Source organism: Cavia porcellus, unplaced genomic scaffold, assembly GCF_034190915.1.
Source record: "Cavia porcellus strain 051 isolate PalLab524CR breed Dunkin Hartley unplaced genomic scaffold, mCavPor4.1 scaffold_12, whole genome shotgun sequence".
Classification (NCBI taxonomy): domain Eukaryota; kingdom Metazoa; phylum Chordata; class Mammalia; order Rodentia; family Caviidae; genus Cavia; species Cavia porcellus.
This window is the reverse complement of record NW_026947495.1, coordinates 82,091,657-82,116,794: the sequence shown is the minus strand read 5'-3', so window position 1 is coordinate 82,116,794 and position 25,138 is coordinate 82,091,657. Positions and strand designations below refer to the sequence as shown.

The following is a 25,138-nucleotide window of genomic DNA, read 5'->3' as shown; positions in this document are numbered from 1 at the left end:
GATGATCACAGGGAAATGTGTCTCTAACACAGACCTCGAGTGCAAATCCACCAGCTTTGAGCTATGTTATAGAAAGTGAGTCACACTCCTTTATTCATTTCTAGATTGCTTTATGCTGTAATCATAAATACTTGCAAGACAGCTGGTAGAAACTGACTCCAAATGAGAATTTATACTTTACATTTTAGTAAACTAAGTTATTTTAAAACCGGTCCCATATTTTCTTGAACACCTAGGCATGTCTCTTGTTTGAATTCTCCTTGGAACTCCCTTCTGAAACAACACTAACTGAACTATAAAATATTTTAATGAATTCAACTTCTAAACAATTTCTAAATGTGGCACGGAGCCCTGCTCTTTAGTTTGTGTACTTTCAACGCAATGAAAAACTTAGTTTTTATTTAGCCGCCATTTTCTCTTTTCATTTTAAAACATCAAAAATAATCATTGGAGGTTTTCTGATTTTATTCCTTGTTATATTTTTGAATCCTCCATATTTTACCTTATATGCATAACCAAGCCAGACAGCATGCACCGAGGTTCTCATTCTCCAAGCATAGGTTTGGAATAATTTTGCATGGAAAGAAAAAAGATTCAGAGAAACCCTGTTGTGAAAAATTTTAGTATCTCCTCACCTTTTTGTTATTTGTCTGAAGCAACATTTCCATAATTTATTATCATCTTTACTAATATTTAGGCATTATTACTTGTGCTTTTAAAAAACAATTGTGTATTTTTTTAATATAAGGGTAAAAATGCATCCCTGAGGTCACAGGAGAACAGAAGATGCTCTAAGGAAAATTAGGACTGGGCTAAGGTTGACAGGCTGGGTCCACTCTTATTTAGGCAGGCTCGTCTTGACCTGTATGGCAGAAGGTCCAGATTTCTTATGCATATCCACATAAAAATGAGGAAAAAGTCACAGTTAGGCAACAGTAGGGGGTCCGGATGGCTACTTTATTCAAGTTAAGTCAAAATTAAAATGTTGAGCATTTTCACAAGAGGCATTGTGCTCCTAGACTCTTGAGAGGTAAAAGAAAAACTGAAAACATAAGCCACCATTCGTACTCAGACTTGGTCTGAAGTCCAAAAGTCTGTGTTAAAAAGTGATGCGTGTCGGTCCTGCACTGGAGGAGCCCACGAGGAATCAGACGGGATTTCAGGTTGAAGGAAGTCACAGGGTGGGAAGGGAGCAGATGAGCAATTCCACCGACATTGTCCTGACGTGTCCCACAAACAACACTGATGCGCAACGTGTAAGAGAAGAAGAAAGAGAATAACAACCAGAAACGCTTACATAATGAAAAGTAATCAAGTACGTAACAGCGAGTGTCAGCTTTACGAATGTGCAATTCTGAGCTTTGCAGGCTGCGATGACTAAGTTGACTGTCATCCTCATTGTCTTGGGGGGCATGGTGGAGCAACTCCTGGGGGGTCATGGAGTGCCACCACGGGGTCTAGGGCTGCTCCCTCGCCCCTCGCTCTCTGCCGCTGCTCCCCACTCTGCTTACCGCCACCGTGAACTCAGCGGTCCTGCTCCCCACACCTTCAGCAGAGGGTTCCTCCCTCAGCAGCCAACCATGGACTGAGTTCTCTGAAACCGTGAGCAAAAATTAAAGCCTCTCATTGAAGCTGTACATACGGGGAGCTTTGGTCCCAGTGACGCAGGACTGAGCATCTGACTACACTGCCTCTCCAAGTGCACAGAGGGTGGTATGAGAGAGAACTCAGGACAAGGGGTGATGGCTCTCCGAGGAGGTGGTGTATTTTGTGTACCTGAGAAATGTCAGAGGGTCAGTTGGGCACGTGACCCTCTGCCTTCCAGGGATACACTGGCATCCCTGGAGGTAGGCAGAGGGGTCACAGTGGGGCTAATTTGGATTTCAATAAGGACATGCGGAGTGGGGCAGGGATTGGGAAGAGAAAGCCATTCATTCATGAGGATTCCCACACTACCAATGTGCCAGAACAGGAATAAGTGATCACTTCTATGCTTCGCTGCAGAAAATAAGCAAAATGTAAATGCTAAGGGCAGGAGAGGAGGCAAGAATCACCTTTGGAACTTGCAGTAGGTGGCCCCTAAAATACCCCCAAGTCCCCACCTCCTGACATCGCCCAACACTGGAAGCCACCATGGCCAGCAGCCAGCGAGTGAACCCCAAAGTGCTTCTCCTGCCCCGCCCCAGGGAGCCTCAGAGCAGACCTCGGCCCCAGCTCAGAAGAGAACTGAGTCAAAACCTCCCAGCTAAGTTACACCCGGGTTCCTGACCCCCAAGACTGCGAGGCCATAAATATTTGTTGTTTTAAGCGGCTATTTTGGAGTGATGCCTTACTCAGCCACAGGGAGCAAATAAAACATCTTCCTACAGCGCTCCAGCCTCCGCCTGCTAGTCGTCAGCTGGAACCACCACGCACAGCCATTTTATCGTGGAATCCATTGCATAGACAAGCCTTGCTGAGGGGGAGAGACTGAGGCAGGGAGCGGGGAGGCAGCGAGGGAGAGCATACGGCCAGCGCCCGGCCAGCCACGGGGAGGAGCGTGTCCGGTGCGGACACCGCGGGAGTGACCGACGCTTGTGTCTGCATTCCCGGGTGTGCCGGGTGATTCTGACACCCGTGCAGTTTGGATTTCTTTTCTGTTTTCTCACTTGCATTTTGAATTGGGTGCCGGGGCCGGCTGAACTGACTTGGAAGTGCAGCCGTGTGCCAGTCGGTGTTCATTCGCTCAGTCCTGCAGCTTCTTTAGTAATCATTTGATTAATATTATGATTGACGTTCTCTGTGGACTGCAAGTTCGGTTAGAGAGACCTGTTTTTTTACAGATAATAAACAGTGTGTAGCAACCCAGGTAACCCAGCCTGTGTGGGTAGTTGAAGTGGGGCATTATTTTTTATCTGCTTTCAAACTGCAGAGCAGGGTGAACCATAGACAACAAACAAGTTGTTTTGTATGGCTTTTGTGGGATTTGAAAAGAATTTGAACTTAATGGAAATGAACGCTTTGTTAGGAACCCTGCAAAGAAGCAATGGAGGAGCCACATGGTAAGTGCCCCCAAACGTGGCTTCACAAGTGATACCGTCACATTTAACTCGAAAATTAGGTGGTAAAGGTCAGTGTGCAGTGTGGAATTAATAGGTGGTATCTCACTAAGACTCTTTACCCCCTGCTTTGAGGAAACTTTCAAGGTTTCTACAAATAAAGAGAAGGACTCAAGGACCAGAGACATCTCAAATATGTAGATGACACTGTCATCTTTTACTTTAGCTAAAGACCTTGAAGCAGTGATGAAAGAACATAACAGAAGAGCAAAGAATCTGGATCTTATATAAAAGAAGCATATGCAAAATCACATGAGCACATACATTCAAGAGGGAAAGCTGGCTGCAAAAAAATTAGGCACTGCAAAGGAGTGTTTGTTGAGGCCATATGGCGCACATTGTTCAGCTCAGGAAGGTTCAGGAAGCAGAATAGACCCTTGTTAGAGTCTCCGTGAGCTAAGAATGAATAGTCTTCTATGTTTAAAGAACTATCTACTAGAAAGGGAGATGTGATACTAGCACATGCCCGGTGTGGGCGACTATAGCAAAAGCACACATATTTAACACAGCGGCAGAATGAAATTTGTGTAATGAAAGAGAAAACACTTTGTGAACAGACAAAAGAAATACTTGTTAGTAGGAGGTCAGGGTCAACACTTAGTGGGAAGAGAAATACCAGCCTTCTTTGAAGGCATAATACATCAAAGGTGTAAGATGAGCCCTCCACTCACCTGGGGCCAGCGGCCCTCCCTGTAGGTCAAAGAGATGCTTAGTGAGGTCCCGTTGTGAATTCATGGCTCTGTGTCTGTAAGTTTCTGTGGATGAAAATCACCAAAGCCCGTAAAACAAAGAAGCAAGCCCCAGCATTCTCTGGTATTCTACGATAACCCTGGGCCATGATTAGATTTCTTTAAATTTCTGGAATTCAGAGGCACAACCCAAGAGTACTCTGAGAGAAGACAGGTTCTTGCTGGTGTGCATAGAAAAAGTTGCCCATCCTCTTGAAAGTTATGTTTCAGGAGAGATATGTCTTCACTCTCCATCCCCAAAATGAGACTCCTCATCACAGGGCATCAGTCAGTACACGCTGCTGAGGCTCTTCTGCACAAGGACAGCCGTGCTGTGCCCAAGGCTGCGCACAAGTTCCCTAGCCAAGCTTTCGGCTTGGAACAGATTTAATAATGATAGTGAAGGAGTGTTGCCATGTTGAGGGGATGGGCAGGTCACAATAGCAGTGCATGACAAACATGCCCAGTCGATGGGGGGCCGCCTCAGCTGGGACCTCAGGATGAAGCTGGGATGTGGCAGTGGTAAGGGAACAGGTGTGTGAGTGTGTGCATGCACACCTGGGTGTTCGCAGGTGCATCTGTACATATATAGGGGAGCAGGGTACAGGAAGAGGGCTGAGAAGAGAAGGAAGAGAGCTGGAAGCTGTCCCGGGGATAAACACATCCAGGCTTCCTTGACGTGCAGGAGGGGAGGGAGAGCCGTGAGGCGAGACCAGCCAGGGCGGCGAGCTCAGGCCACAAAGACGGGATGATCAGCTGTACCCTGAGCTCGGCTTGACCTGGGAGGGATTCGTGGGAGTGAGGCCTTGGGACCAGCCTGCCCACCCCTCCACCCTCTGCGAGATTCACTTCAGAACTCTGCTCCCAGAGAGGCAAGCGGATCCCTTTGTGGGGCTGCATGTCATTAACTTTGGGACAAGTTGTTACAGCTACAGTAAGAAACTAACGGATACCGTTCCAAGAGAATATAAGGAAAAATATAAGTCACCCATGGGGTCTGGTAGATACTAATTAACAGTGTCTCTCTTCTCCCCCAGGGTACACTTGCTGGGGTTATAAATCTGTTTAAGCAAAGCTCCTGGGGCAGGTTTGGGAATAGCATGCAGAAGTCTCAGGGCAAAAGGAACATTGGCGGCGGGGCAAGCCTACGCTGCATAAAATGCACCTCACCGAGGGCTGGGAATTTAGCTCAGCAGTGCAAGCACTTGCTGGTAGCATAAGGTTGTGAGTTCCATCTCCAGGACCAAAACAAAAGCATCTCGTGGAAAACCGCATTGCTGCCTACAAATGCCTCAAACATCACATGTTGACCTTACTGCGTAGATAAGCAATAAGGAACAATATTGCTGAACTAAAGAGGACATGGTTCCTGCATCAGGGTGGGACAGGAGAGACGCCCCCAGGACTGCCTGGCTGCAGGCGGTGAGGGACAGGGCCACAGTCTGAAGACCGTTGGTGCCGATGACTGCCCCAGCACCAGATGGCACACAAACCAAGACACCACATCATCTGCAAGGCTGAGGGGCAGACAGGAGGGCACTGAGGGGCACAGAAGCCCTCTGGATTGAGCGTGTGTTAGCCAACTGTGCCACCTGGCTTCCCACTTTCCCCTCCCGCTGTGCAAGAACCGTCTGCAAGGGTGCTGGGTGCCCTTGCTGGGTGCCACCCTCACCCCACGAGCCTGCCACTTCCTTCTCATCAGAACTAATTGTGATGCCCACGTTTCTTGCACTGAAGATGCCTATGCCTTTCTCATGTCCTGCACACCCCAGCTGACCTGTCCTGGGTCACAGGCCACTGCAGCCACTCTCCCAACGCAGTGCTCACCGCGCTCCTCTCTGCCTGGTCCCCAGCCCACCCACCCGGCTCCAGGACATAGGGTGCCTTCTCTCTCCCGCTTCGGAGAACTGCACCTCCTTCAAGGGGAGCTCCCACTGCTACAGCCAGAGTAGCTCCAAAAGCCTCCTGCTTATTTGGGTATCTGTGGCCTCTCTGTGCAGTCATCTCATCATCCACCGAGTCTTCGCCGAGTGCCAAGTGCCAGTGCCTCACTGGTGGATTTAAAAAGGCACTGAGCCCCTTTCCTTCGGCTGCACATCTCAAGGTGAGTCTATAATCTCTGATTTCCAGGGCAAACTCAGGCTCACACAGCACGTGCCCGACTCCCTTCTAAGTGTCTTGATGGGAAACAGCTACATTGTAGCCACTTTTATTTCCCACATTCTGCACTTCTAAAAAGTGCTCAGTACGGATCACCCTGGGTTGGTTTCCACGCCCGTATCACTGACTGTGTTTTGCTTCCACTTTCCGAGATTTCTACCACAATAGAAGTGTTACACAAGAGCTATCCTGTCATCCACGTTCCGCCCAGTGGAGAATTCTTGTTCCAGCTCACACCCAATATGGGGCAGACCTGGACACCTTTTGTGGGCTCTGCTGCTGAACACTGCCAGGCTTCCCCCGGGCCAGCCAATTGTACGTTAGCCAGGGAGTTCATCTCCTGCCTGCCCCTGTGAGTGTGCACTGCGGCCCCTCCAAGGTGCTCCTAGACACCTCAGCTTCCTGAGAAACCACAAACTCCCACTGGGGATCCTTCCACTCTCCCCTGATCCCTCTCACCACTCTCAGCCTCCTTCACTGAGGTCAGGATGAGTCCTGCTCACCAGGATCCAGCTTTGCACACAGTTCCGGATCCACCCTCTCCTGTCTCCCCTTTGCTGGGCCTTCCTCCCTCCCATATCCCCTCTCTCATCTGAATCTTCAAACTCTGCCCTCTGCAGACCGTTTCGTGGGCCGTGAAGCCCTCTTCATGGCCCCCATTCTAACCAGACTTCCCCTCGCCCCTTCTCTGTGTCTCTCTGTAGCATCCCGGCTACCTTTCTTCTTATTCGCTTTTCTTTCTTTGATTTTCACAGTGATAAAACTATTTTTCTGACTGCATAAAATATGCAGTAATTTTTTTAAAACATTCAATAAATTAAACTCTAAGGAGGAGGGCAAAAAAGATTCTAAAACCCCACCTCCCTGTGATAGCTGCCGTTAATATTTGGGAACATTTTTGCAGACTTCAATCCATGTGTCCAAGCCAGGTCAGCAGTGGTGGGAACACACTCAGGGCATCACATTCTCACATCAGCTTTTCCAAATGCAGTTTTCTTTCTTCCCTGTCCCAGCCCTTGCAAATGGCATCATGCCCCACTTGGGGATGTCAACACCTGGTCTGAGTCCTCCTGGAAAGTCTTCTTGCTCATGCCATTGCTGGGACAGATGCGTGTGGGCAGTGTCAGGTGTGTGGAGTCTCTCCTGCCACCAGAACTGCAGTCGGCAGAGAACACCTTTCTTTCTCACTTAGGTAGGCTTCTGAGGAATCACTTACTCACATTTGTTTCCACGGGGGATTAAGCTGAGCTATCTTTAATAGAAAATCCAAGTAAGAGCATTAGAGCAGGGACTTACTTCCTCCACATAGAAGCAAGATCAGAGATGAGTGGTCCAGCACCAGCACAGTGGCCCCTCTGTCCCTTTCCCTGGCTGCTGTGAGTGTTCCCATCTCTGTCCCTGCATCATGAACTCACCTCTGTGCTCTCAAGATGACCACGAAGCCCAGTGAGCCAGTTAACAGCAAGCCTACTGGGCGGTACCACCCGCACCCGCTGTGGGCCTTGCCAGGACCATGCTCGACGAGTCAGGGCACTAATGTAGCTGTCACACACCCTTACACCCTATCCAAGCACCCTTAGTCTCAGGGTCACACCATGGATCCAGCCATCTCCAAAAGGCCCCATCTGTGAGCACACGAGGCTTTGGGGGACACTGAGACACAAGTCATAACGAGGACAAAGTTTCCGATGGTACTGAATTTACCTAATGTAACTCAGATGCTTCCTCTGACATTGCCAGGTAATGAATCTCCCTTACAATAGTGTTAGGTAGATCTCCTTCTCATTGACCAAATCACCTGACATGTGTAATGCAAAAGACAGAAATTTAAAAACCATTTTAACAACTTTTGAATTTTCTTTGCTAAACATTCCCTTTCTTTCCCATCCTTCCCACCTCCTGGTTTTTTGCCTCCAAATTCTCATAGGTCTGCTTTGAGAATAAGTCAATTATCTGAACATTTCTGAGAGCCCAGGCCAGCACCCGCTCATTCACTGTCAGTCTTTGCTCGCCTCGCAGCTGGGCCAGGCTGCTCACGGCAGTGCCCGCAAGTCCAGGGCAGGACCGGTCCTGTGTGCTGGGCCCCACTCTGTCTTCACTGTCCTCACTGCATGCATGCTGTGCCTGTGCCACCCAACAGTGCGATGATTTATATCAACTTTGGCTTTTCCCTCCTATCTCCTTTATATGAGCGTGAAGTACCAGGAAATCCCCATTTCTTCCGTTGAAGCTGACCAAGTTTTCAGCAACTTCCGTACTGCCTGTTTAAAACAGCAAAGTGTAAGTGTTCTCTGCGGATTGTGAGACCCTCCGTTAATTTAACTTGATTTAACTCCGTTGGCGACAGTACAGGAAGGGACAGCTCCCCAGCAGGTTCTCTAGAAGGTTAGTGAGTGTGGCGCTGTGGTTCCTAGAGGGGCTTTTGCTTCTTCTGAATGGCCTGCCCTGACCCTGTTCTCTGACAGGCATAAGGGAAAGACAAGTTTCTACCTTCAAGTAATTGTAAAATGTAACCATGCTTTGTTTTAACTTCTTAAATTATGACTTTTCTTCCAAGCCCTCTGGCTGGCGACCTTGAGTTATATCTCATGATGTATACGTTTGGCACGTGAAACCAGACGCTCGAGAGGTTTATACTTTCTTTGTAAGCAGGCCATTTAGTGTTTGATTATCATTTAACATCACAGATGAAAAATGAATTAGTGGTATCAGGCCATGTTTCCACCACAGCCATTAATGGGAGCCGGGCTGCCACAGACGCTGCGGGAAGCTAAATTCAAGCTTTGCTGGTGTGGGCATCCCTGAGGCAGAGGACAATGTGGTGTAAGTGGAAGGAGGCCAGCGTGTGGCCTCCACAAGCACCCACTCCCTGTTGGGATGCATCCAAAGGTCAGGAGTGAAGCAAGGTCGCTGGCGGCCACTGTCACTCCCCAGGCCCGCTGCCTGAGTAGCCGCTGGGCCCCAGGACCTGAAGGACACGTGTTCTACACACTGCATTCCGTGAAACAGGAGAAACATTTGAATGAGCCAGAGACACAGTGGACACACATCGTTAATCAGAGTGCTACACAAGTCTGATGCAAGTTTAAGGACCACTGACTGCACCCATGCAAGTAGCTCCTTGTATGTGGTCTTGGAAGACACCATGAACCAGGCGAGCTTAGAAAAGAGTACAGCAAAAGCTGCAAGAAGCCAGAGAGGCCAGAAGAGGACCAGGACATCAGAGTGCTCACCATCGGCAAGGAGCACAGTCAAAGCTCCTGACTATGCCTGAGACGCTGTGCGCACCTGTTTGGTGGGACCTGGAAGCGTGGTAACCATAACGGTGAGCATGAGGCAGAAACTGTACCCCAGAGGGAAGGCCCTCTCAGAGCCCAGAGCAGGACCTGCCACCAACAGTTACTCCATAAAAGCACGGTAAGTGGAAAGACGCGTGACTTCTAACTTTGGTAGACTGCCTACCACACAACAGGTACTGTGCCGAGTCCTGGTCCTACTGGACAGATTGTATCTTTCAACTCTAAAATCCAGGTTTTATCACATTTGTCACATGAGGAAGTCAAGGAATAGAAAAGGCAAACCCAAGATCGAAGAGCTAGACAGCGGGAAAATGAGGATCTGGGTGGAGAGCTGTGCCTTGGTTTTTGTATTAACACTTCTTCGGTATCTTTCCATCCGAACCAGAACAAAGCGGGTCCCAGTAGGCAGAAGGCGAAGTCCAGGAGGCAGAGCTCACCCGCTCTGAAGCCCTGACTCCAGAGCTGACCGCCTGGCCCTCTGCTGTCCCTCTCTCTGCCCTCTGCCCGCCGCTCTCCAGGGGCTGCACCCACCACCCCCTTCTGCATGTTTATTTGCTTTGGAGCAGGCATTGTCTGTGGTCATTGACCCAACTCATTTGCAAATATTACAGTGTCTTTAGGCATCTTCTTTGGGGTGGTCAGCCGGCAAGGCCAAGAGCTCCATGTGTTATTTATCAAAGCAAAATTACATGGCTAGCAAAAAGCAGCACCAAAATTACAGAGATGCGTGCATCTTTCGGCCGTACCCACAGGGCACTGTTTTTCTTCTGAAAAACAGGTATTTGTTCACATCATGTTATGCTGTGAAATAAAAAAAAGAATCTGGAATTTATAATCTAATAGACTGGAAATAATTATGGACAATGAAGTAATAATGTCTATTTGTTTATGCTTTTCCATATGTAACTTGACCTACATGTTTAAAAATATAAATTTATTTTAGCATTTATTTGTAATTGTACCATTATTTATGTTTCTGTCAAGTGATTTTTCGTTAGTGCTCTTTTATTTTGGATAAGATTATTGACAAGCCAATTCTTACATGAAAGCCAAAAGCATGGAGTGCATGTATATTAAGTTTCTAGTGCATAGCTGACATTCAGATAACCAGTTTTTTACAAAGTATCATTGTTACACATTCACTGCCATAGCACATTAGTTCTTCATGATCAAACATTGGTCGTGCGGGATCCGTCAGCCGTTGGAAGACATGCTTGGTCCGGCCGTGCCTGGTTCCTTCTCATTGTGTGGCTGCAGCAGCAGAGACTGAGAGAGAAGCTTCCGAGGCCAAGGCCACCTCCAGGAAGGTCAGTGTCCCCTGCCCCTGAGAAGGCCCAGCAGAAAGAATGGAAAAATACCCTAAACTTCTATGCACACCTTGACACCAGAAATGGATATGTCCCAAAGGAACTTAACTACTGCTCTGTTCTGGGACGTGAATTCACAAACAGATGTTCTCAGGAATCACTGCAAGGGGCACAGTACTCTCCCTCTGCCTCGGATCTGGATACCCTGTTTGGCCCCCCAATTCTCCTCGGCTTCGGCTTTCTCAAGCACCTTGGGCTGCATTTATCACTGGTGTTCAGACTTTACTGTAACCCAAGTGGAAGTCCTGAGCAGAGCTCTCACATCCCCAAGAGAGCACCAGGCCTGTGGAAAGTGCCCAGGCCGATGAGCGAACCCCACCAGGAAGGGCGGGCATCCTGGGGGGAGGGGCGGCAGCAGGTGCAGCGTCGTGGCTGGCGTGAGAACCATCTGCGCTCAGCAGGTGCGCACCTGGGAAGGAAGGAGCCAGAGGAAATAGCTCCAACACTCTCCCGTCAGGGCCTGCCAGCCTCAGCGCTCCTCTCGCCGAGAGCGGCACAGAGGAGGAGAGTCCCCGTCCCCACCACAGTGGGGATGGCCCGGACAGTGGCCCAACCCAGGGCGACTGGGAGCATCGAAGCCGGTCCTTTGGGCCTGGGCAGAATGAGTGAACCGGACACCCCGGCCTGACCTGCACCCACCGTGTGGCACAGCCCCTGTCCTTTGCTGTCACTGAAAAGCCAAGATGGCACAGGCGGATCACAGAGGGAGAAGTCAGTGTGTTCACATGTGTGACCCCACCAGACATGCACCATCGGCCGTCACAGCGAGCCACCAAACTGTGACGATGAAAATGTTAGATGTCTGACTTTATAGGTGGGATTGAGAAGGACCATATAGTGGTCTAGAAACTGTTCAAAATGAGAGAAATGGTAACAGCCATGTCCACTTGGAGACGGCTGCCTTTTACCCTTCAGTCATTACAGGCAATCTTTACAGTAAGCAGACTACTTGAGAAATTACTTAAACCAGTTAGGCAACAGCTTCTTGAGAAACAGCAGTGAGTCACTGTTTGGTCTATTATTTTTATATCTTAAATATTATATATATATTATCTATATATTATATGTAATATATATCTATATATTATGTATTATATATTATATAAATATGTATTTATATATATATTCTAAGACTCCCTGGTGGCCACACCATCATCTATGACCCCTGCTTACCCTCTAAGTCCCCTATGTGGCCCATAAAGCAGTGCGTGCCACGTGTGCCAAGGGTTTGAAGCAAAGAGCATCCTCCTGCACATAACTGCTGGGATTCCTCCCTCCCGCAGACTACAGTTGTTTTCTCTCAGAATTGGGGAGGTGAAATACTGAGGGTTACCAGAGACTCTGAAGGTCTTAGCCAGACGAGTCAAGAAGCTCCCCGCATGAAGGCAACAGAATCAGCCCAGTGAGCAGCGTTAGCGGGAGAAAAGCTCAGAAGGAAAACACCAGATTTGTGGATTGCATTCTAGCGCCATGGAGATTTCTGAAACACACAAGCCCTGGTGCATGTGAGAGAAACCTGCTGAGCCTTCAGGAGCTTACCAGGACCACGACCCCAGGATCCCAGATGTTTCCATGACGTGTGCATCAGGGGAGATAGTCATAGTATGAATGCTAGGGACATCCAGATAACAACCATGTCCTGGTCCTTCAAGAACGTCTTAGAATCTGATTCCCTTCTCCGGCCTACCAATCAAAAAAAAAATTCCATGACCTGCCTTGCATCTGTTGTTTTTAAAATAACTTCATAATAATGTACAATTTCTATTCTTATTTTGTTGAAACCACTGGCATTTCCCCAACCCGTAAACAAAAACAGCATACTAGAAACCACCAGACATCAAGTATGCAATTTTCTTCCCTAATACTCGGTCTAAAGAAAGGCTCCCTGGCACACTGACTGTCACCGTGGAGCAGGCATTCGCATGCTGTCACTGCCCGGTACGCGGTGACGTTCCTTTCCAGCGAGTCACATTGTGAGGTACTGTATATTTTTGTTGCTAAATTTATTAACATATATTTATGGGCTTATAGTTATACAGTTTTTCTTGTGGTGTTTTTGTGTCCAGACTAATTCTTGCTAATTTTCTTTTGTTTTTCCAAGGAGTATTTTTGTCTTCCCAAGCCTCAAGAATTGTGTTTGATGTGGTTATCAAGAAGTAATCCCAAAGTTTTGGTACCCTTAGGAATAAATCCCTAGTGTGCGTTATCCATGCGCCTTCCGAGGTTCCTGCCCGGGATTCAGTCCCGGGCATTCGAAATGGGGCGTCAAATATAATTAATGTGTCTGGCCACAAGTTTAGCACACCCCCCAGCTTCAGGGTCAAAAGGGTGGGACAGGAAAGCAGTGACCATCTTTCACCGAGAAAAAGGTGCAGTCGTGAAAGCCACACACTGGGGGCCAGCGGGAGCGGGAGCAGAAGCTTTTGTGTGAGAAGATGTGGATTAGCGATTTATATAAAGTGACTTAACCTCTCACAACCTTTTCTACTGTTAGAAGAATTAAATAAAGTATGTTTGCTGTGCCTGTATATTTGCCACATAAAGCAAATTGATGTTAAATAAAACAGCGGGTTGGTTACTGTGCACACCCATGGGTGTGTTATTTGTAGATCTGCACGCTTTCACAGAGCAAGCTGTGCTTACACGCCGAGGCCTTAGTGAGCAGAATGCTGTGAGACCTGGGTTAGATAAAGTGTAGAAAGGCCTTATTTTCCTATTAAAGTCAGTTATATTCATGCATCATTGCTAAATAGGAAACTGGAAATTCACTCAACGTCAAGAAAAGCTATTTAGCCACTGATGGTTCCCATTTCGTCTCGAGTGGTCTGGCAGGAAACTGGCATATCACTTGTTGGCAAATTTGAATGGTATTAAATTGAACAGGTAAAAAATAGGCTTGTGAATTAACAAATTAAATTTGCAATCTGCATTTCCGAATAGCGCGGACTGAGGAATGCTGACGTGATTTCCTGAAAGCATGAGGATTCACCGCAGCGCCGCGTCCTCTCCCAAACCAGCCCTGGGTCCGGCCCTCTGCCTGGCCCGCGGGCAGCAGGTGAGCGGCTGAGGCCACTGGCCTTGGCGTCCTCGGTGTCCGGTCTCGCTTCCGACTCACATCTGTGCTTGGATCCCAGCTTCTGTTTGCCGAGCTGGCCACTCTCTTGTCTCTCCAGCTTTCTGCTCAGCCATCAGCCCCGCTCGGCCCACAGACCGGACCTCACCCAGGGACACAGCTGCTGCAGACCGGCGCCACTCCAGGCCAGGGCTTTGTTCCCAAGTGTTCTCTACCCTCTCTACCATGGCTCCCGCCCACTGGCTTAGCTCAGGGGTTCACAGCGGGGAGCACAGCAGCTGCCCTCTCTAGAGCCAGCCGCCGGCCACCCGGGACACGCCACACACTGCGCTCCTCCTGGGGCGGCCCCCTCTCCTCTTGCCGTGGTTAGGTCCTCTGACACCTGCTCTCCTCTCCCATCCGAAGCGCACTGTCATTCTAGATGAGTATGTCGACGTGATCAGCTCATTGGCTCTTTATTTTTGATCAGCTGCCAACCAAATCCAGACAAACGCCGTGTTAGAGGTGTCCGCCTTTCACACAGTGAGCATCAGAGAGAAGGCGACAGTTTTCTAAGCAGGAAAAACTCCTGTCACATTCCGGTCCTGCAGTCAGATGTAACACACTTTCATCACGGTTCCCTAAAGCCAAGCAAACTGAAGCAGCCTGCGCCTTGGGTGGGTGACAGTGTGCAGATGCTGCCTGAGCACGAAAACATTCATGGGAATGAAATGAAAATCCACCACTGGAGCCCCGGCTGGAGACCCTTCCCTTACCCTGGGCTGCGTGCTGCCTAGAAGCTGCTCACCCCCGACCCTGCCCGTCCAGGTGCTCCTGGAAAAACCGGCAATCAAGGGAAGGAAAGGCTTCTCCACACGCAGAAACTCAAGCCCACTGAGTCCGCCGTCCTGACCCCAGTGCCTTGAAGGAGCTGAGCACTGCAGCTGCCACTCGGCCAGCAGAGAAGGTGCTCTGGGAGCGGCGCAGGAGGCAGAGGCAGAGGCAGAGGCGGAGTGGGCCAGTAGCATCAAGGACCCCAGTGTCCCCCAAGCCGGTCTGCAAGCACGCAGCATGTGAATACTTGTTCTGATGTGGGCAAAGCGCTCTGCGTATTCATTCGGGCTGGCGATGGGAGCCAGGGCCTCCCGCATGGTGCTCTCCCACTGAGCAGGACCCCCACCCCTGTCCGTGTCTTCCCATCAAACTATCAAACTGTGGACAAGTAGCCACTTCCTGCTGCATGCTGGATCTGTGCGCCCACGGAGACACTGTCAGTCAGGCGCTCGGTCCCGGCAGAGGGGACTGGCCTCAGCTTCATGGCCCCACGCCACCACTGGGGCATGGATTTCAGAGACGTCTCTCCATGTTCCTCAAAGGTTTTCTGCAGCCAGAGAGGAATCGGTGGGAAGAGAAACCGACCACCAAGCACAAGTCTTCAGCCCAGGCAGGCCACACACGCAATGTTTATAAGCATAAGGGAGTGCTCACGCTATCGTCAACCCTCAGGTGGGGTGTCCGAAAAATCAGGGTGTCCTCCACCTCTCAAAAAGTGCCCCAGTCTGCAGGCTGTCAGTACTGAGCATGGGAAGCAGAGAGGGGCTGAGGCTTCCTATGAGACTGCAAACCTAGACAAAGGCACATAGGAGAGCATCCGCTTACATTTCATTATAACGGTATTGAAAATTGTATTTCCAATAAATGTCTTTTTAATCCTGTTAAAGTAAATGATTCACAGGATGTCTGCCATGTCATTTCTGATCAGCCCATGGCTCCCAGTCCCGATTCCAGGTCCCAAGTGTACAGACTGTGACCAGATGGATGAGGGGGTTGGAGATGGGCGGATGGACAGATGGACGATGACCGGCTGTGATTGATGTGGTTTGGGTACATTTCCCCCTACCATTTAATCCTTTGATACTGCAAACCTCCCACTGCGGTCTGAAATGTACCCTCTGACATGGGTCAGGCGCTTTGTTCCGTCTCTAAGAACTCTGATTTCATTGTTTTCTTGTGATTCTTCCACTGTCGCCCAGTGCACCCAGGCTTCTGGAATCCGCAGCTCTCAGCAGGGGCGTGCCGAGCCCTGGCTGCACCTCCAAGTCCCCCCCACTTCGAGGCCCCGCCCCAGCCTCCCTCCCTCCTCCACCTGTGGTGGGAATCACACCACCAGAACCCCAACTCTGCTCCCAGAAGCTGCCTCTGCCAGTGCTGCCAAATGATGAAGTGACAATGGCCAGCCACAGCCAGGCCTCCAGGGGCTCCTGATGTACCAGGAGAGGGCAGTTCCCTCCGGCCGGGGTCGGCGAGGACCTGGCCAGCGTCACTGGGCAGCCATGCAGGGTGACACACAGAAAAGCACCATTCCCACCAAATTTCAAAACTGCTAAGCTCAGTGAAAATGGCATGAGCTGAACAGGAAGAGGGGCCTCGTACGTAATTCAGAGTACAGCCCTGGCAGCCCCCTGAAGGCGTGGTCATCTCTCTGAGCCACACGTCAGCTGTGTGACCTTGAGCACATTACTCACTGTCTCTGTGCTCTCACTACTTCTGCAGGGTGAGTGTGACTGTGCCCACCTCGTAGAATTACTGAGGGAACGAGGTTCCACAAAATACTTAGAGTAGCACCGGGCACATAGTAAGTACTCAGGAAGAGTTGAGTGACTTTATTTATTTATTTATTTATTTATTTATTTATTTATTTTGGTCTTTTTGGGACAGGGTCTCACTATACAGTGCAGTCTGTCCTTGAGCTCACTTTGTAGCCCAGACTGGTCTCAGACTCAAAGGATCCTCCTGCCTCAGCCTCCCAAGTGCTGAGATTATAGGCGTGCACCACCATGTCTGCCTGTTGAGTGACTATCGACACTCACATTACTATTAAGAACATTGTTATTGATTTTGAAGGAAGAACATAAAGGAGAATAGGATTAAGAACCATCAGAGGAGCTCAGCATGAGGACGGAGAAAATCTGGTGCCTTCAACCCCTGCTCTGCTATCATGATGGGTCGAATTCAAATCCACTCCTCTACCCTACATATAGGGAGGAAATCATGACCAAAGTAGCTTACCAAAACCCCAAAGCAATATGTCAATAGCAAGCTTTCTGTTCTTTCCTATGAACTGGTCGTTTTCTGCAACTGCTTAAAAACTAAGAAAAATACTCCATTGTCTTTGAATGAAGGCCTAGATGTATTTTTAACTCATTAACAGCTTATATTATCTTAGATTAACACTACAACTAAAACTTTCTCTAACGAAGCAGCCCGTTCCCTCCCAACCACAGTACGCCCAGCTCTAACCCGTCTCCACTGAAGCCCCACTTTATCCCTAAACAGATGCTGAGAAACCGGCTCGTGCTCCCTGACACAAAAGTCTACTGCCCTATTCTAAAAGCTGCACGGCTGGCGTGCGAGCACGAGTTTGCTTTCCGTGTCACGAGGTCTGTTTTCGGGAGGCGGAGCCCTCACACTCTGCTGTTCTGTTCTGTGCCGCTCCTCACTCGATGGCTCTGTGACTCGGAGGCTCCTGATCGGTTCCACCACGCCACGCCACCCCGATAACCCAATTTCAGACGCTTCGATTGACCGCTGCCGCTCATCTGAGTACTTGGGCATCTCCTAGTGTCACAGGCACAACAGAAACCTGGCATCATTCTTCCTGTCACACAGCCTGCGTTTTAGCTGGAAAAGGCAGACAGCAAGTAAAAAGCAGACCTGTACCAGTGGTGATAGGTTTTAAAGAAAAGTTAGGACAGCACCGAACTACCACCTAAATAAAAGGAAAGAATAAAATACATAAAACTCTGATTTATTGTCCTAGGCACCAGTCCTGTCATCCAGAAAAAAGCCCTGGCTTCTCGCAGCTTCTGCCAAGTAGTGGTTAAGTATCCCGCGGCTTTAGAGCCGTGGGGATGAGCAGTCCTCTACAGAAGATCAGCAGAGGAGGCAGCACGGTAACGACGGTTCCAGCTCTGCCGCACGACTCTGGACTTGGCCGGGGCCAGCAGAGAGCACACACCCTGAGCCTGGCCGCAGGGAGCAGCTCAGCACTCAGCCGAGCTGACAACGGGCAGAAGGTGTTCGGAGAGTACAAGATCAGGGAACAGCAAATCTCCGAGCCCAGGGCCCTAACTTCTTGGGTGTAAGATATTGGAAAAGTTACACAGCCTCTGCAAATCGCAGTCGCCTTATCTGTGAAATGGGACAAGTAAACACACAGAGGCGTGTGAAGGCAGTCTTCCGCCATCGGGAGTCTTGGTCTCTGTCTCCTCGGCTTCTCTGGTGCTTAGGCGGAGCAGCATCACTGTTCACAGGACGACACAGGCACCTCGGCTGCGCTGGCGGCCACACCGCATCCCTGACACACGTCTAATCCGGACAGACGGGAAGGCAGAGGAGAGCGGAAGGGACGGGGCTGTGACCAGCCACTGCTGCAAGCACCCCAAATCTCCCACCAAATAAGACTTTTACAGATTTTTCCTACTCAGAGTAAAATTTGTTCCGGTTCAAGAAAGTCCACTCAAGTCGGCGGTGCTTTATCTGCCTCTCGCCGAGGCGGAGAGGGCTCAGCATCCTCTCCTGAGACCCGACTCCCGTCAGCCCCAGACACTACCAATCTCACAACAAACAGACTTGCTCACTGTCCAGCAAACCTCGCACCGGGTGTTTAGGAACAGTCGAGACACCAGTGTGCGCAGAATCTGTTAAAGCGAACACCGAGGCCAGGTGTGAGATGACCGAGGAGCGAGTTCACACCAGAAAACATCTTCAAGGCACAGGAGACTGGACACGATCTGTGTCCAAGCAGAGAGCCAGGGACCAGCCGGGAGGAGTCTCGGGGCCCCTGAGCGGCTGGGGCTCTCATGCTGAGACGCGGACGGGGTGAGCTCTGAGCGGGCTGTCACTTGACTGTGGCCGGTCTGATGTCCAGGTGTAAGTGAAGGGGAAGGATGACCGGCCAAGTGGTGACAGAGGCTCCCGTGTCTTCTGAACCAAAGCGTTGGCCTGAGAAAACCCCCTTCCTAGCAGGGCAACCTGATGTGAGGGGTTGGTGGGGTGGCGGCTACTGAGGAGGTCCGCAGGCCCATGTCTGGTGGGGAAGGAAGCTGAGCGTGCACAGAGGTTTCTCAGAGTGTGGGTGGCACTGAGATCTGGAGAGGAGAGGGGCTGAAGTCCCCCTGCACAAGCACAGCCAGAGACCCTTTCGGGTAGAGAGCACCAGGGGCAAAGAGACAGCAGACCCGGTGGGAGGGCAGCTCTGCGGGAAGAGGGGGAGCCCCCGGGGTGGACGGGGGCTGTGCCAGGCCGCAGGGCCCCGGGGCCCCCAGGCCACAGCCCCACCTGCCACCCAGGAGGCTCTCCCATGGGGCGGGCGAGAGCGGGCCACACACAACCTCACATGCAGTCTTCACCCCCATTAGAGATAAGCTGTTTACAAGCTCTGGGGTGGGCACAGAATTCCAAGCTCTGCGGTTCCTCTCCCCAAACGTAATCACCCTCCACACCCTGCTCTCTGGGAGCCCTAGAGGCAAAGGGACAGCCAGGCTTGGGCACAGTCATGAAATCTGGGTGCTGCAAATGCACCCCAGCTCCAGAAGCACAGGAGGGGAGGAAGAGGGCGGACTAGCAGGGCCTTGCACAGTGCGGTTTGTGCCTTTTTATTAACATCCTCAGGAATCCGAAAGTCCGCGTGATACCTAAGAGGGATTTCTTCTGTCTCAATTATGCCTCTACGTTTTTTAAAGATGAACTATGAATTCTTTTTTAAACCGAATGCTTTGCAGAAATAATGAATATTAACTACATCTCAGAGCCGCAGAAAAGACGCCTAACTAGGGTTTCTTTGTGGCAGCTGAGCAGTGCCCTCTACAGGCGGCCGGCGGCGACGCAGCGGACCAAGGTGTGCAGGAGAAGTAGGCGCGGGCCCAGCTTGCTGCCCCGTCCGGCCTGGCCCAGGAGGCCGGAACCTGGCATGGCGTCACCTGCACCCCACCACCACCACCTACTGCCTCCCCTGGCGAAAGCATCTCGGTTTTAGCAAAATCTGCTTTTGCTGTGAGTCTGCTCCACACCACCATTTGAATGTACATGAAAATAACAGTAAAAACAAGTACATTTGTTCTGCTATGCAAAAAAACACCTGTACCCAGGGTACCCAGGGCCAGAAGTGATTTGCATCTGATGTGTTAGCAACGTAAAGAAAAAAGAAAATGCAATATATTCATTAAAATGAAGTTAGGTGAGTTGTAGGCAGAAGATCATTTATTCCATTTTATAAAACTCCATCGCTAAAACTGTTAAGAATTTTAAACATAAAAATCACTAGAAGGCATGAAAATCATTTCTTACAGTTATCAATAAATTTTAAAATAACCCATAAGTTTATATAGGCATATATCAAACAATATGACCACGCTGATGTTTAGTATTATTCATTGTATGAAATGCATTTTACTGAGACAGAAATTTTTACAGTGTGTCAGCTAATCAAAGCTTTAAAATTCTGTGTATAATGATAAATTCGAGTTTCATTTTCCGTCGGTAAGTCAAAGATGTGGCAAAATATGTATCAAAATCTCTAAATATTTTATTGGAGTGGTTTTGAATGCTAATATTTGACCAGTTTAAATGTACTACAGTTTTTGGTGTCTGCAGCTATTAAATTAAAACCCAGAATTACATGAATGTTTAACAATGGACAGAACAGTATTTATCTAAATTAACAGCCTTTACATGAACTTTGAATAAATGCAGATCTTTGGAAAACTACTTTTAACATCATTAAATATTCATTTAGACTCAATTCCACATACATTCATGAGATACACATAAATGTATGTGATTAAATTGATAAATTATACTTACAAGCCTTTTCATAAAGAATGTTTTTCACACACAGAAATTAGAGATTAGTTCCTGGCTTGATTTGTTTTTCTTATGAAATTTAATAAAGTATAACACTACATATATATATTTTGCTTATAATTCTTAAAATTGCATAGTAATGATATTATAAAATTTATTCTTCTTTGTAGGTAATGAAAGCCAATATACTTAGAAATATTGCTTGACATATTAATCTCTTAGTGTTTGTGTTATTGACCTAATATTCCCAGCTGTCTCCTTCGCACCTTCTACTATGTATGTGAACTTTTCAGATCTTAACAACCAGTATTTGTGGAATTGCTTGCTAAAAAAATTAGTGTACAGACTCTACAAATGTACATTCATATTTAGTTAACCTTTTAAATTCATTCACTCACATTACAGACTCCTTGAAAAATGTAACTTAAAATTAAAACATTTTAAACTATGAAATAAAATATTTCAATGCTCTAACAATTATACAATTTTTAATTCAAAAAGAGAAAGGAAATTATATTAAACTATTTTAATGGTTTAATATAAACATATTTTAAACTATGAAATAAAATATTTCAATGCTCTAACAATTATACAATTTTTAATTCAAAAAGAGAAAGGAAATTAGAAATAGATAAGACAAAGAGAATAAAACAAGTGACCCAGGCAGCTAGCCCACTGACTTGGGTGAATGAATTAGCATTTACAAATTAAGAAATTGTAAAATTAACAATTTCTCAAAAATGAAAGTATCAGTTTTCAAAAGCATTCGTCCAGAAGAGACATTTAATAGCCCTAGATAACAAATATGAATAAAAAATAAACTGTTCCTATATCATATATATATATATTGATTATGCCTTTTGACTCATGGCAATGTACCAAAGTACAATTAAGACAATTTAAGTAAACTTCCATTCAAGCTGGAAACACAGTTTTAGTTGTATAAACTCCTTTGGTATTAGACGGATCATAAATTCAGTTACTTCCTCCAGAAAACACAGACAGTTTTTAGAAAGGCAATTGCTTTCTTACTCTTCCTACAATGAAAAACGCTACCTTTTTTGGCTAATACAAAGAAACCACAATTAACAGTGAAACCATAAATACTTTCTGTGTTAACCGCAAATGGCCTTTCCCATAGAGAAATGGCCCACATGTGTTCTAAATGTGTTTGGTTTCGCTTTGTAGGGAAGGAGTGTGGCTATGTTTTTATCTAAGAAAAGACCATGGCAGCACACGCACAGCTTTCTAAAATGAGAAACACACCCTGAATTTAATCGGAGTGTCGTCTGGGCCGGAAACGCAGAGCTGAGTTCTGTGGGGGACAGTTTGGGATTCTCTGGACAGCACTACAGGGTCCCTTGCCAGACTGTCTTGGACTCCCAGAGCAACACCGGGCGACAGCCCCGCACTCCCCACCGCGGGGTGGCACTGGGTCTGGGTAGCTGCGGCCACAACTGTCACACACACTTGTCACATGCTTCTAGTTTCACAGCTCTGTTGGGTCAGTACCAGGCTTTCTGCAGACTGCCTGTGACTCTACTGTCCCCGGGCATCAGAAAGTCTCCGGTAGTCCCCACAGGGCGAGGCTCTCCTCTCTGTGGACACAAGGAGCAGGGCCATTTGCACATGCTGAGAACACTTGGGAGAGAAGGCCCTCCCGCCTGACCTTTGCTCACCTGCGAGCCTCAGAAGGGGTCTGCAGGGAAATTAAATCAGGAGCTGTGCTGTGGCTTTGCCGGGGTCACATATAAAATAAAGCAAAGAAATCACACTAAAAATCCAAAGTTGGTTCGAATGATTCTGTGTCCAGCTGGATTTATGCCCCACAAAACAGCACACCCGAACGGGAGGTTTCTGCCTTTGGAAACCTTTCTGTGGAATGCAACGCACAGTCCACTCTTTTAACCTGTAGGATTGAATACTGCTGGGAAGCAAAAGGCAAGCTTCTTATCACCCCAAGCTGAAAACACGAAGGAGGGTTTGTTTTCTCAATCATTCTGTTTACTTCAAATGTGCTAAGAAAATCATTAACTCTAAAAGAAAGAAAGAATCCTCAGGGACTTGCAAAGTCTCTCATTTTTTTTAAAAAAAGAAAACATTGGTATTACAGCACTAAAAGCAGTTAAGAGAACAAATCAGCTTGAAAAATGAACAAAACCCCTCGTTTAGCATCCTGCAGGTGGAGGTACTAACTGAGCTATGAACCCATCGTGGAATCCGTGGTCACCTAAGCAATGCTGCTGCTCCCTGACTTGCGCGGGGGTTCTGCTGCTCGCTTGGCTGGCCGATCCATTTTCGTAAGGCCGAGACTAGAGGACTTACTGGCTATGGAGTGAGGTCCTTAGTCAGAGAAAGAAGTACAGGGTCACCCACAGCTGGGGGTCTTTGTGTGTGAGAATACCTGTCTTTTCCCCCTCAAAGCAACGAGCCATGCAATATATTAAAATAAAACGTGGGGAGTCTTTTATTCTGCTTCTCCTCAACTACCCCTTTAGAAAGTAAATGTAAATATATAAACTCAGAAAACCTGTATTAGTCTTGGGTACACCGGGAAGTCCGTGCTGTCTGTAACCAGGATAGCTACTCTATATTTAAAATCTTGTCAGATGTACACTCCTGAAAGGGCACAGAGCACAAGACACATTAGGATTTTAATTATGGTTGAAAACTTCAAGCACAGCATATAAAAATAAATCTAATGAAAAAATTGCAAACAATTTTGGTGAATAATCTTAAAACTTAAAAAATTGCAAGGCAAATTTTTTAAAATGCCTGGAAATAATTTTAGTAGAAGATAATGGTAGTAAGACAGCTTTTCATGTTTCCGGTGAAGGATATAATTAATTTGTTTTATTACATTATTCCCAGCACAATTTAAGTCACAATAGCTTTTTTAAAAGATAGCAGGGAGCAGGAACAGAAATCACAAAACTCAATATTAGATATTTAAAGAGTTCAGCCCCAAACTAAAAATAATTCATCTTGCCTGGCAGAAACACTTCTTCCTCCTCAGTGTATTTCCGTTCTCAATACGTTCTAATTTGCAATCCTCGCAAAAGAAAACAAATACAATTGGAGCACCTATAATCAAGATCATTTTGTCACACGAATGTTAAAACAATAATGCTTTATAAACAGCATGGCTTATAAATGAAGTTCTAAAAATATGCACAGTCGTCTTTTGCATTCACCTTGTTTATAAAGCAAATAAGATTCTCAAGATTCACCACAGCAGGGTTGGCATTCATTTTCCGAAGCCCGAAGCCTCTTACCGGGAATGCAGGAGGCTCTCCATCCACTCCTGCCCGGGTGGCCTAGAACGAGGCTCATCAGCACTGTCCCGGGAATTTATCTCTGCACACTGCAACGCAGGTGGAGACCCAGAGCCCAGCCCGAGTGCATGCATTCCAGGGCAGGGGCTGAGGTCACCCTGTCTTCTCAGGCCCCTAACCCGACCTGCCACCAGCCCGGACAAGGTCCGTTTCCTCCCTTCTTCCTCACTGTTTAAACTCAAGACGTAAATATTTGTAAGGCATTTAATCCATAAAACACCGCGCCTGGGGCCCGGCACAGGGCAGAGGGTAGAGCACGTTTGTCAGGGACCTTGCAAACCCTGGCCACCAGGACCATTCCCAGGGGGGTGGCGCCCACCCAAGGCCCCAGTGGACTTCTTACTCTGTTTGATAAAAATAGCTCTCCCAGAGCACTTGCTGGTTATGTAGCCAGGATTCTATTACATGCTTTCTTTTTACATTATTTCTCCCGTGGTACAGTGCGCATGGCTTAATGATGGACATTAGTAGGCATTAGCCGCGAGTTTCATGTAGACACCACGAAGGATGCATTATTAAAAGGGCCCAAAACGGCTGCAAACCACTGAGCTGGTGAAACCTTAACAGTGTCTTGAAGACTCCCTTAGCGCTGACCAGACATTTATTTATTTAATGCATTTATTTAATACAAAACACACCCCTGAAAGCATTACTGTAATTCTGCCAGTGGCCTCCTGGCTGGGCTGGGAGCTCCCTTTTCTCCATCTGTTCCCCAGGTGACGTCGGATGCAGCATTAGTGACCTGCAGCTTAATGCAGTGCCTGAAGCAACACAGAGGACCACAAGGACCAGGCTCGGCGGCTACGCTGGTTAGGCTGGCACTTACCCTATGATCCAGTAGACGGTGACCATTCACTAAGTTCCTTTCTTAAAGCAATTGAGCCGCCCACCGTAAGGCAGCTATGTCACCTAAACCCCTCCATTCAAAAAGAAGCCAACAAAACATTCTTTTAAAAAGTAGGCGAGATTTACCCCACGACAGGCACAGTCTTCATCTTATAGCTGAAGGACATGGTTAAAGCAATGGGAACCAGCCTCGGGCTGCTGAGAAGCAGGAATGAGCCTAGTACGGTGCCACACACTGCAAGTCCAGCTTCACAGGAGGCTGAGGCAGGGACATAGCAAGTCCGAGGTCAGACTGGCAGCTTAGCAAGACCCTGTCTCAAAATTCAGAAATAGAGTTGGGGCCGTAGCTCGGTGCTCCCCGGCTTCAGTCCCCAGAACCACACACACGC

General features: G+C 48.0%; 3 long non-coding RNA genes across 5 annotated transcripts in view; 1 reads left to right on the top strand and 2 right to left on the bottom strand.

Moving 5' to 3' along the window:
* LOC134478353 (uncharacterized) overlaps positions 1 to 21,026 on the top strand; it is a 54,738-nt gene extending 33,712 nt beyond the window's left edge. For 2 of the 3 annotated variants that reach the window (XR_010050963.1, XR_010050962.1), the window contains one exon: positions 4,864 to 21,026. This is a non-coding gene — a long non-coding RNA (uncharacterized LOC134478353). The remainder of the gene's footprint in view (positions 1 to 4,863) is intronic. The other variant, XR_010050964.1, reaches the window with a different exon arrangement.
* Positions 1 to 25,138, bottom strand: part of LOC134478356 (uncharacterized) — a 50,157-nt gene that overhangs the window by 16,671 nt on the left and 8,348 nt on the right. The gene's annotated exons all lie outside the window — the stretch shown is intronic.
* On the bottom strand, positions 937 to 24,052 carry LOC134478355 (uncharacterized). The gene is made up of 3 exons (XR_010050967.1): positions 23,844 to 24,052; positions 3,770 to 3,853; positions 937 to 1,242 (listed from the first exon to the last, which is right to left on the bottom strand). It is a non-coding gene; the product is annotated as an uncharacterized LOC134478355 (long non-coding RNA).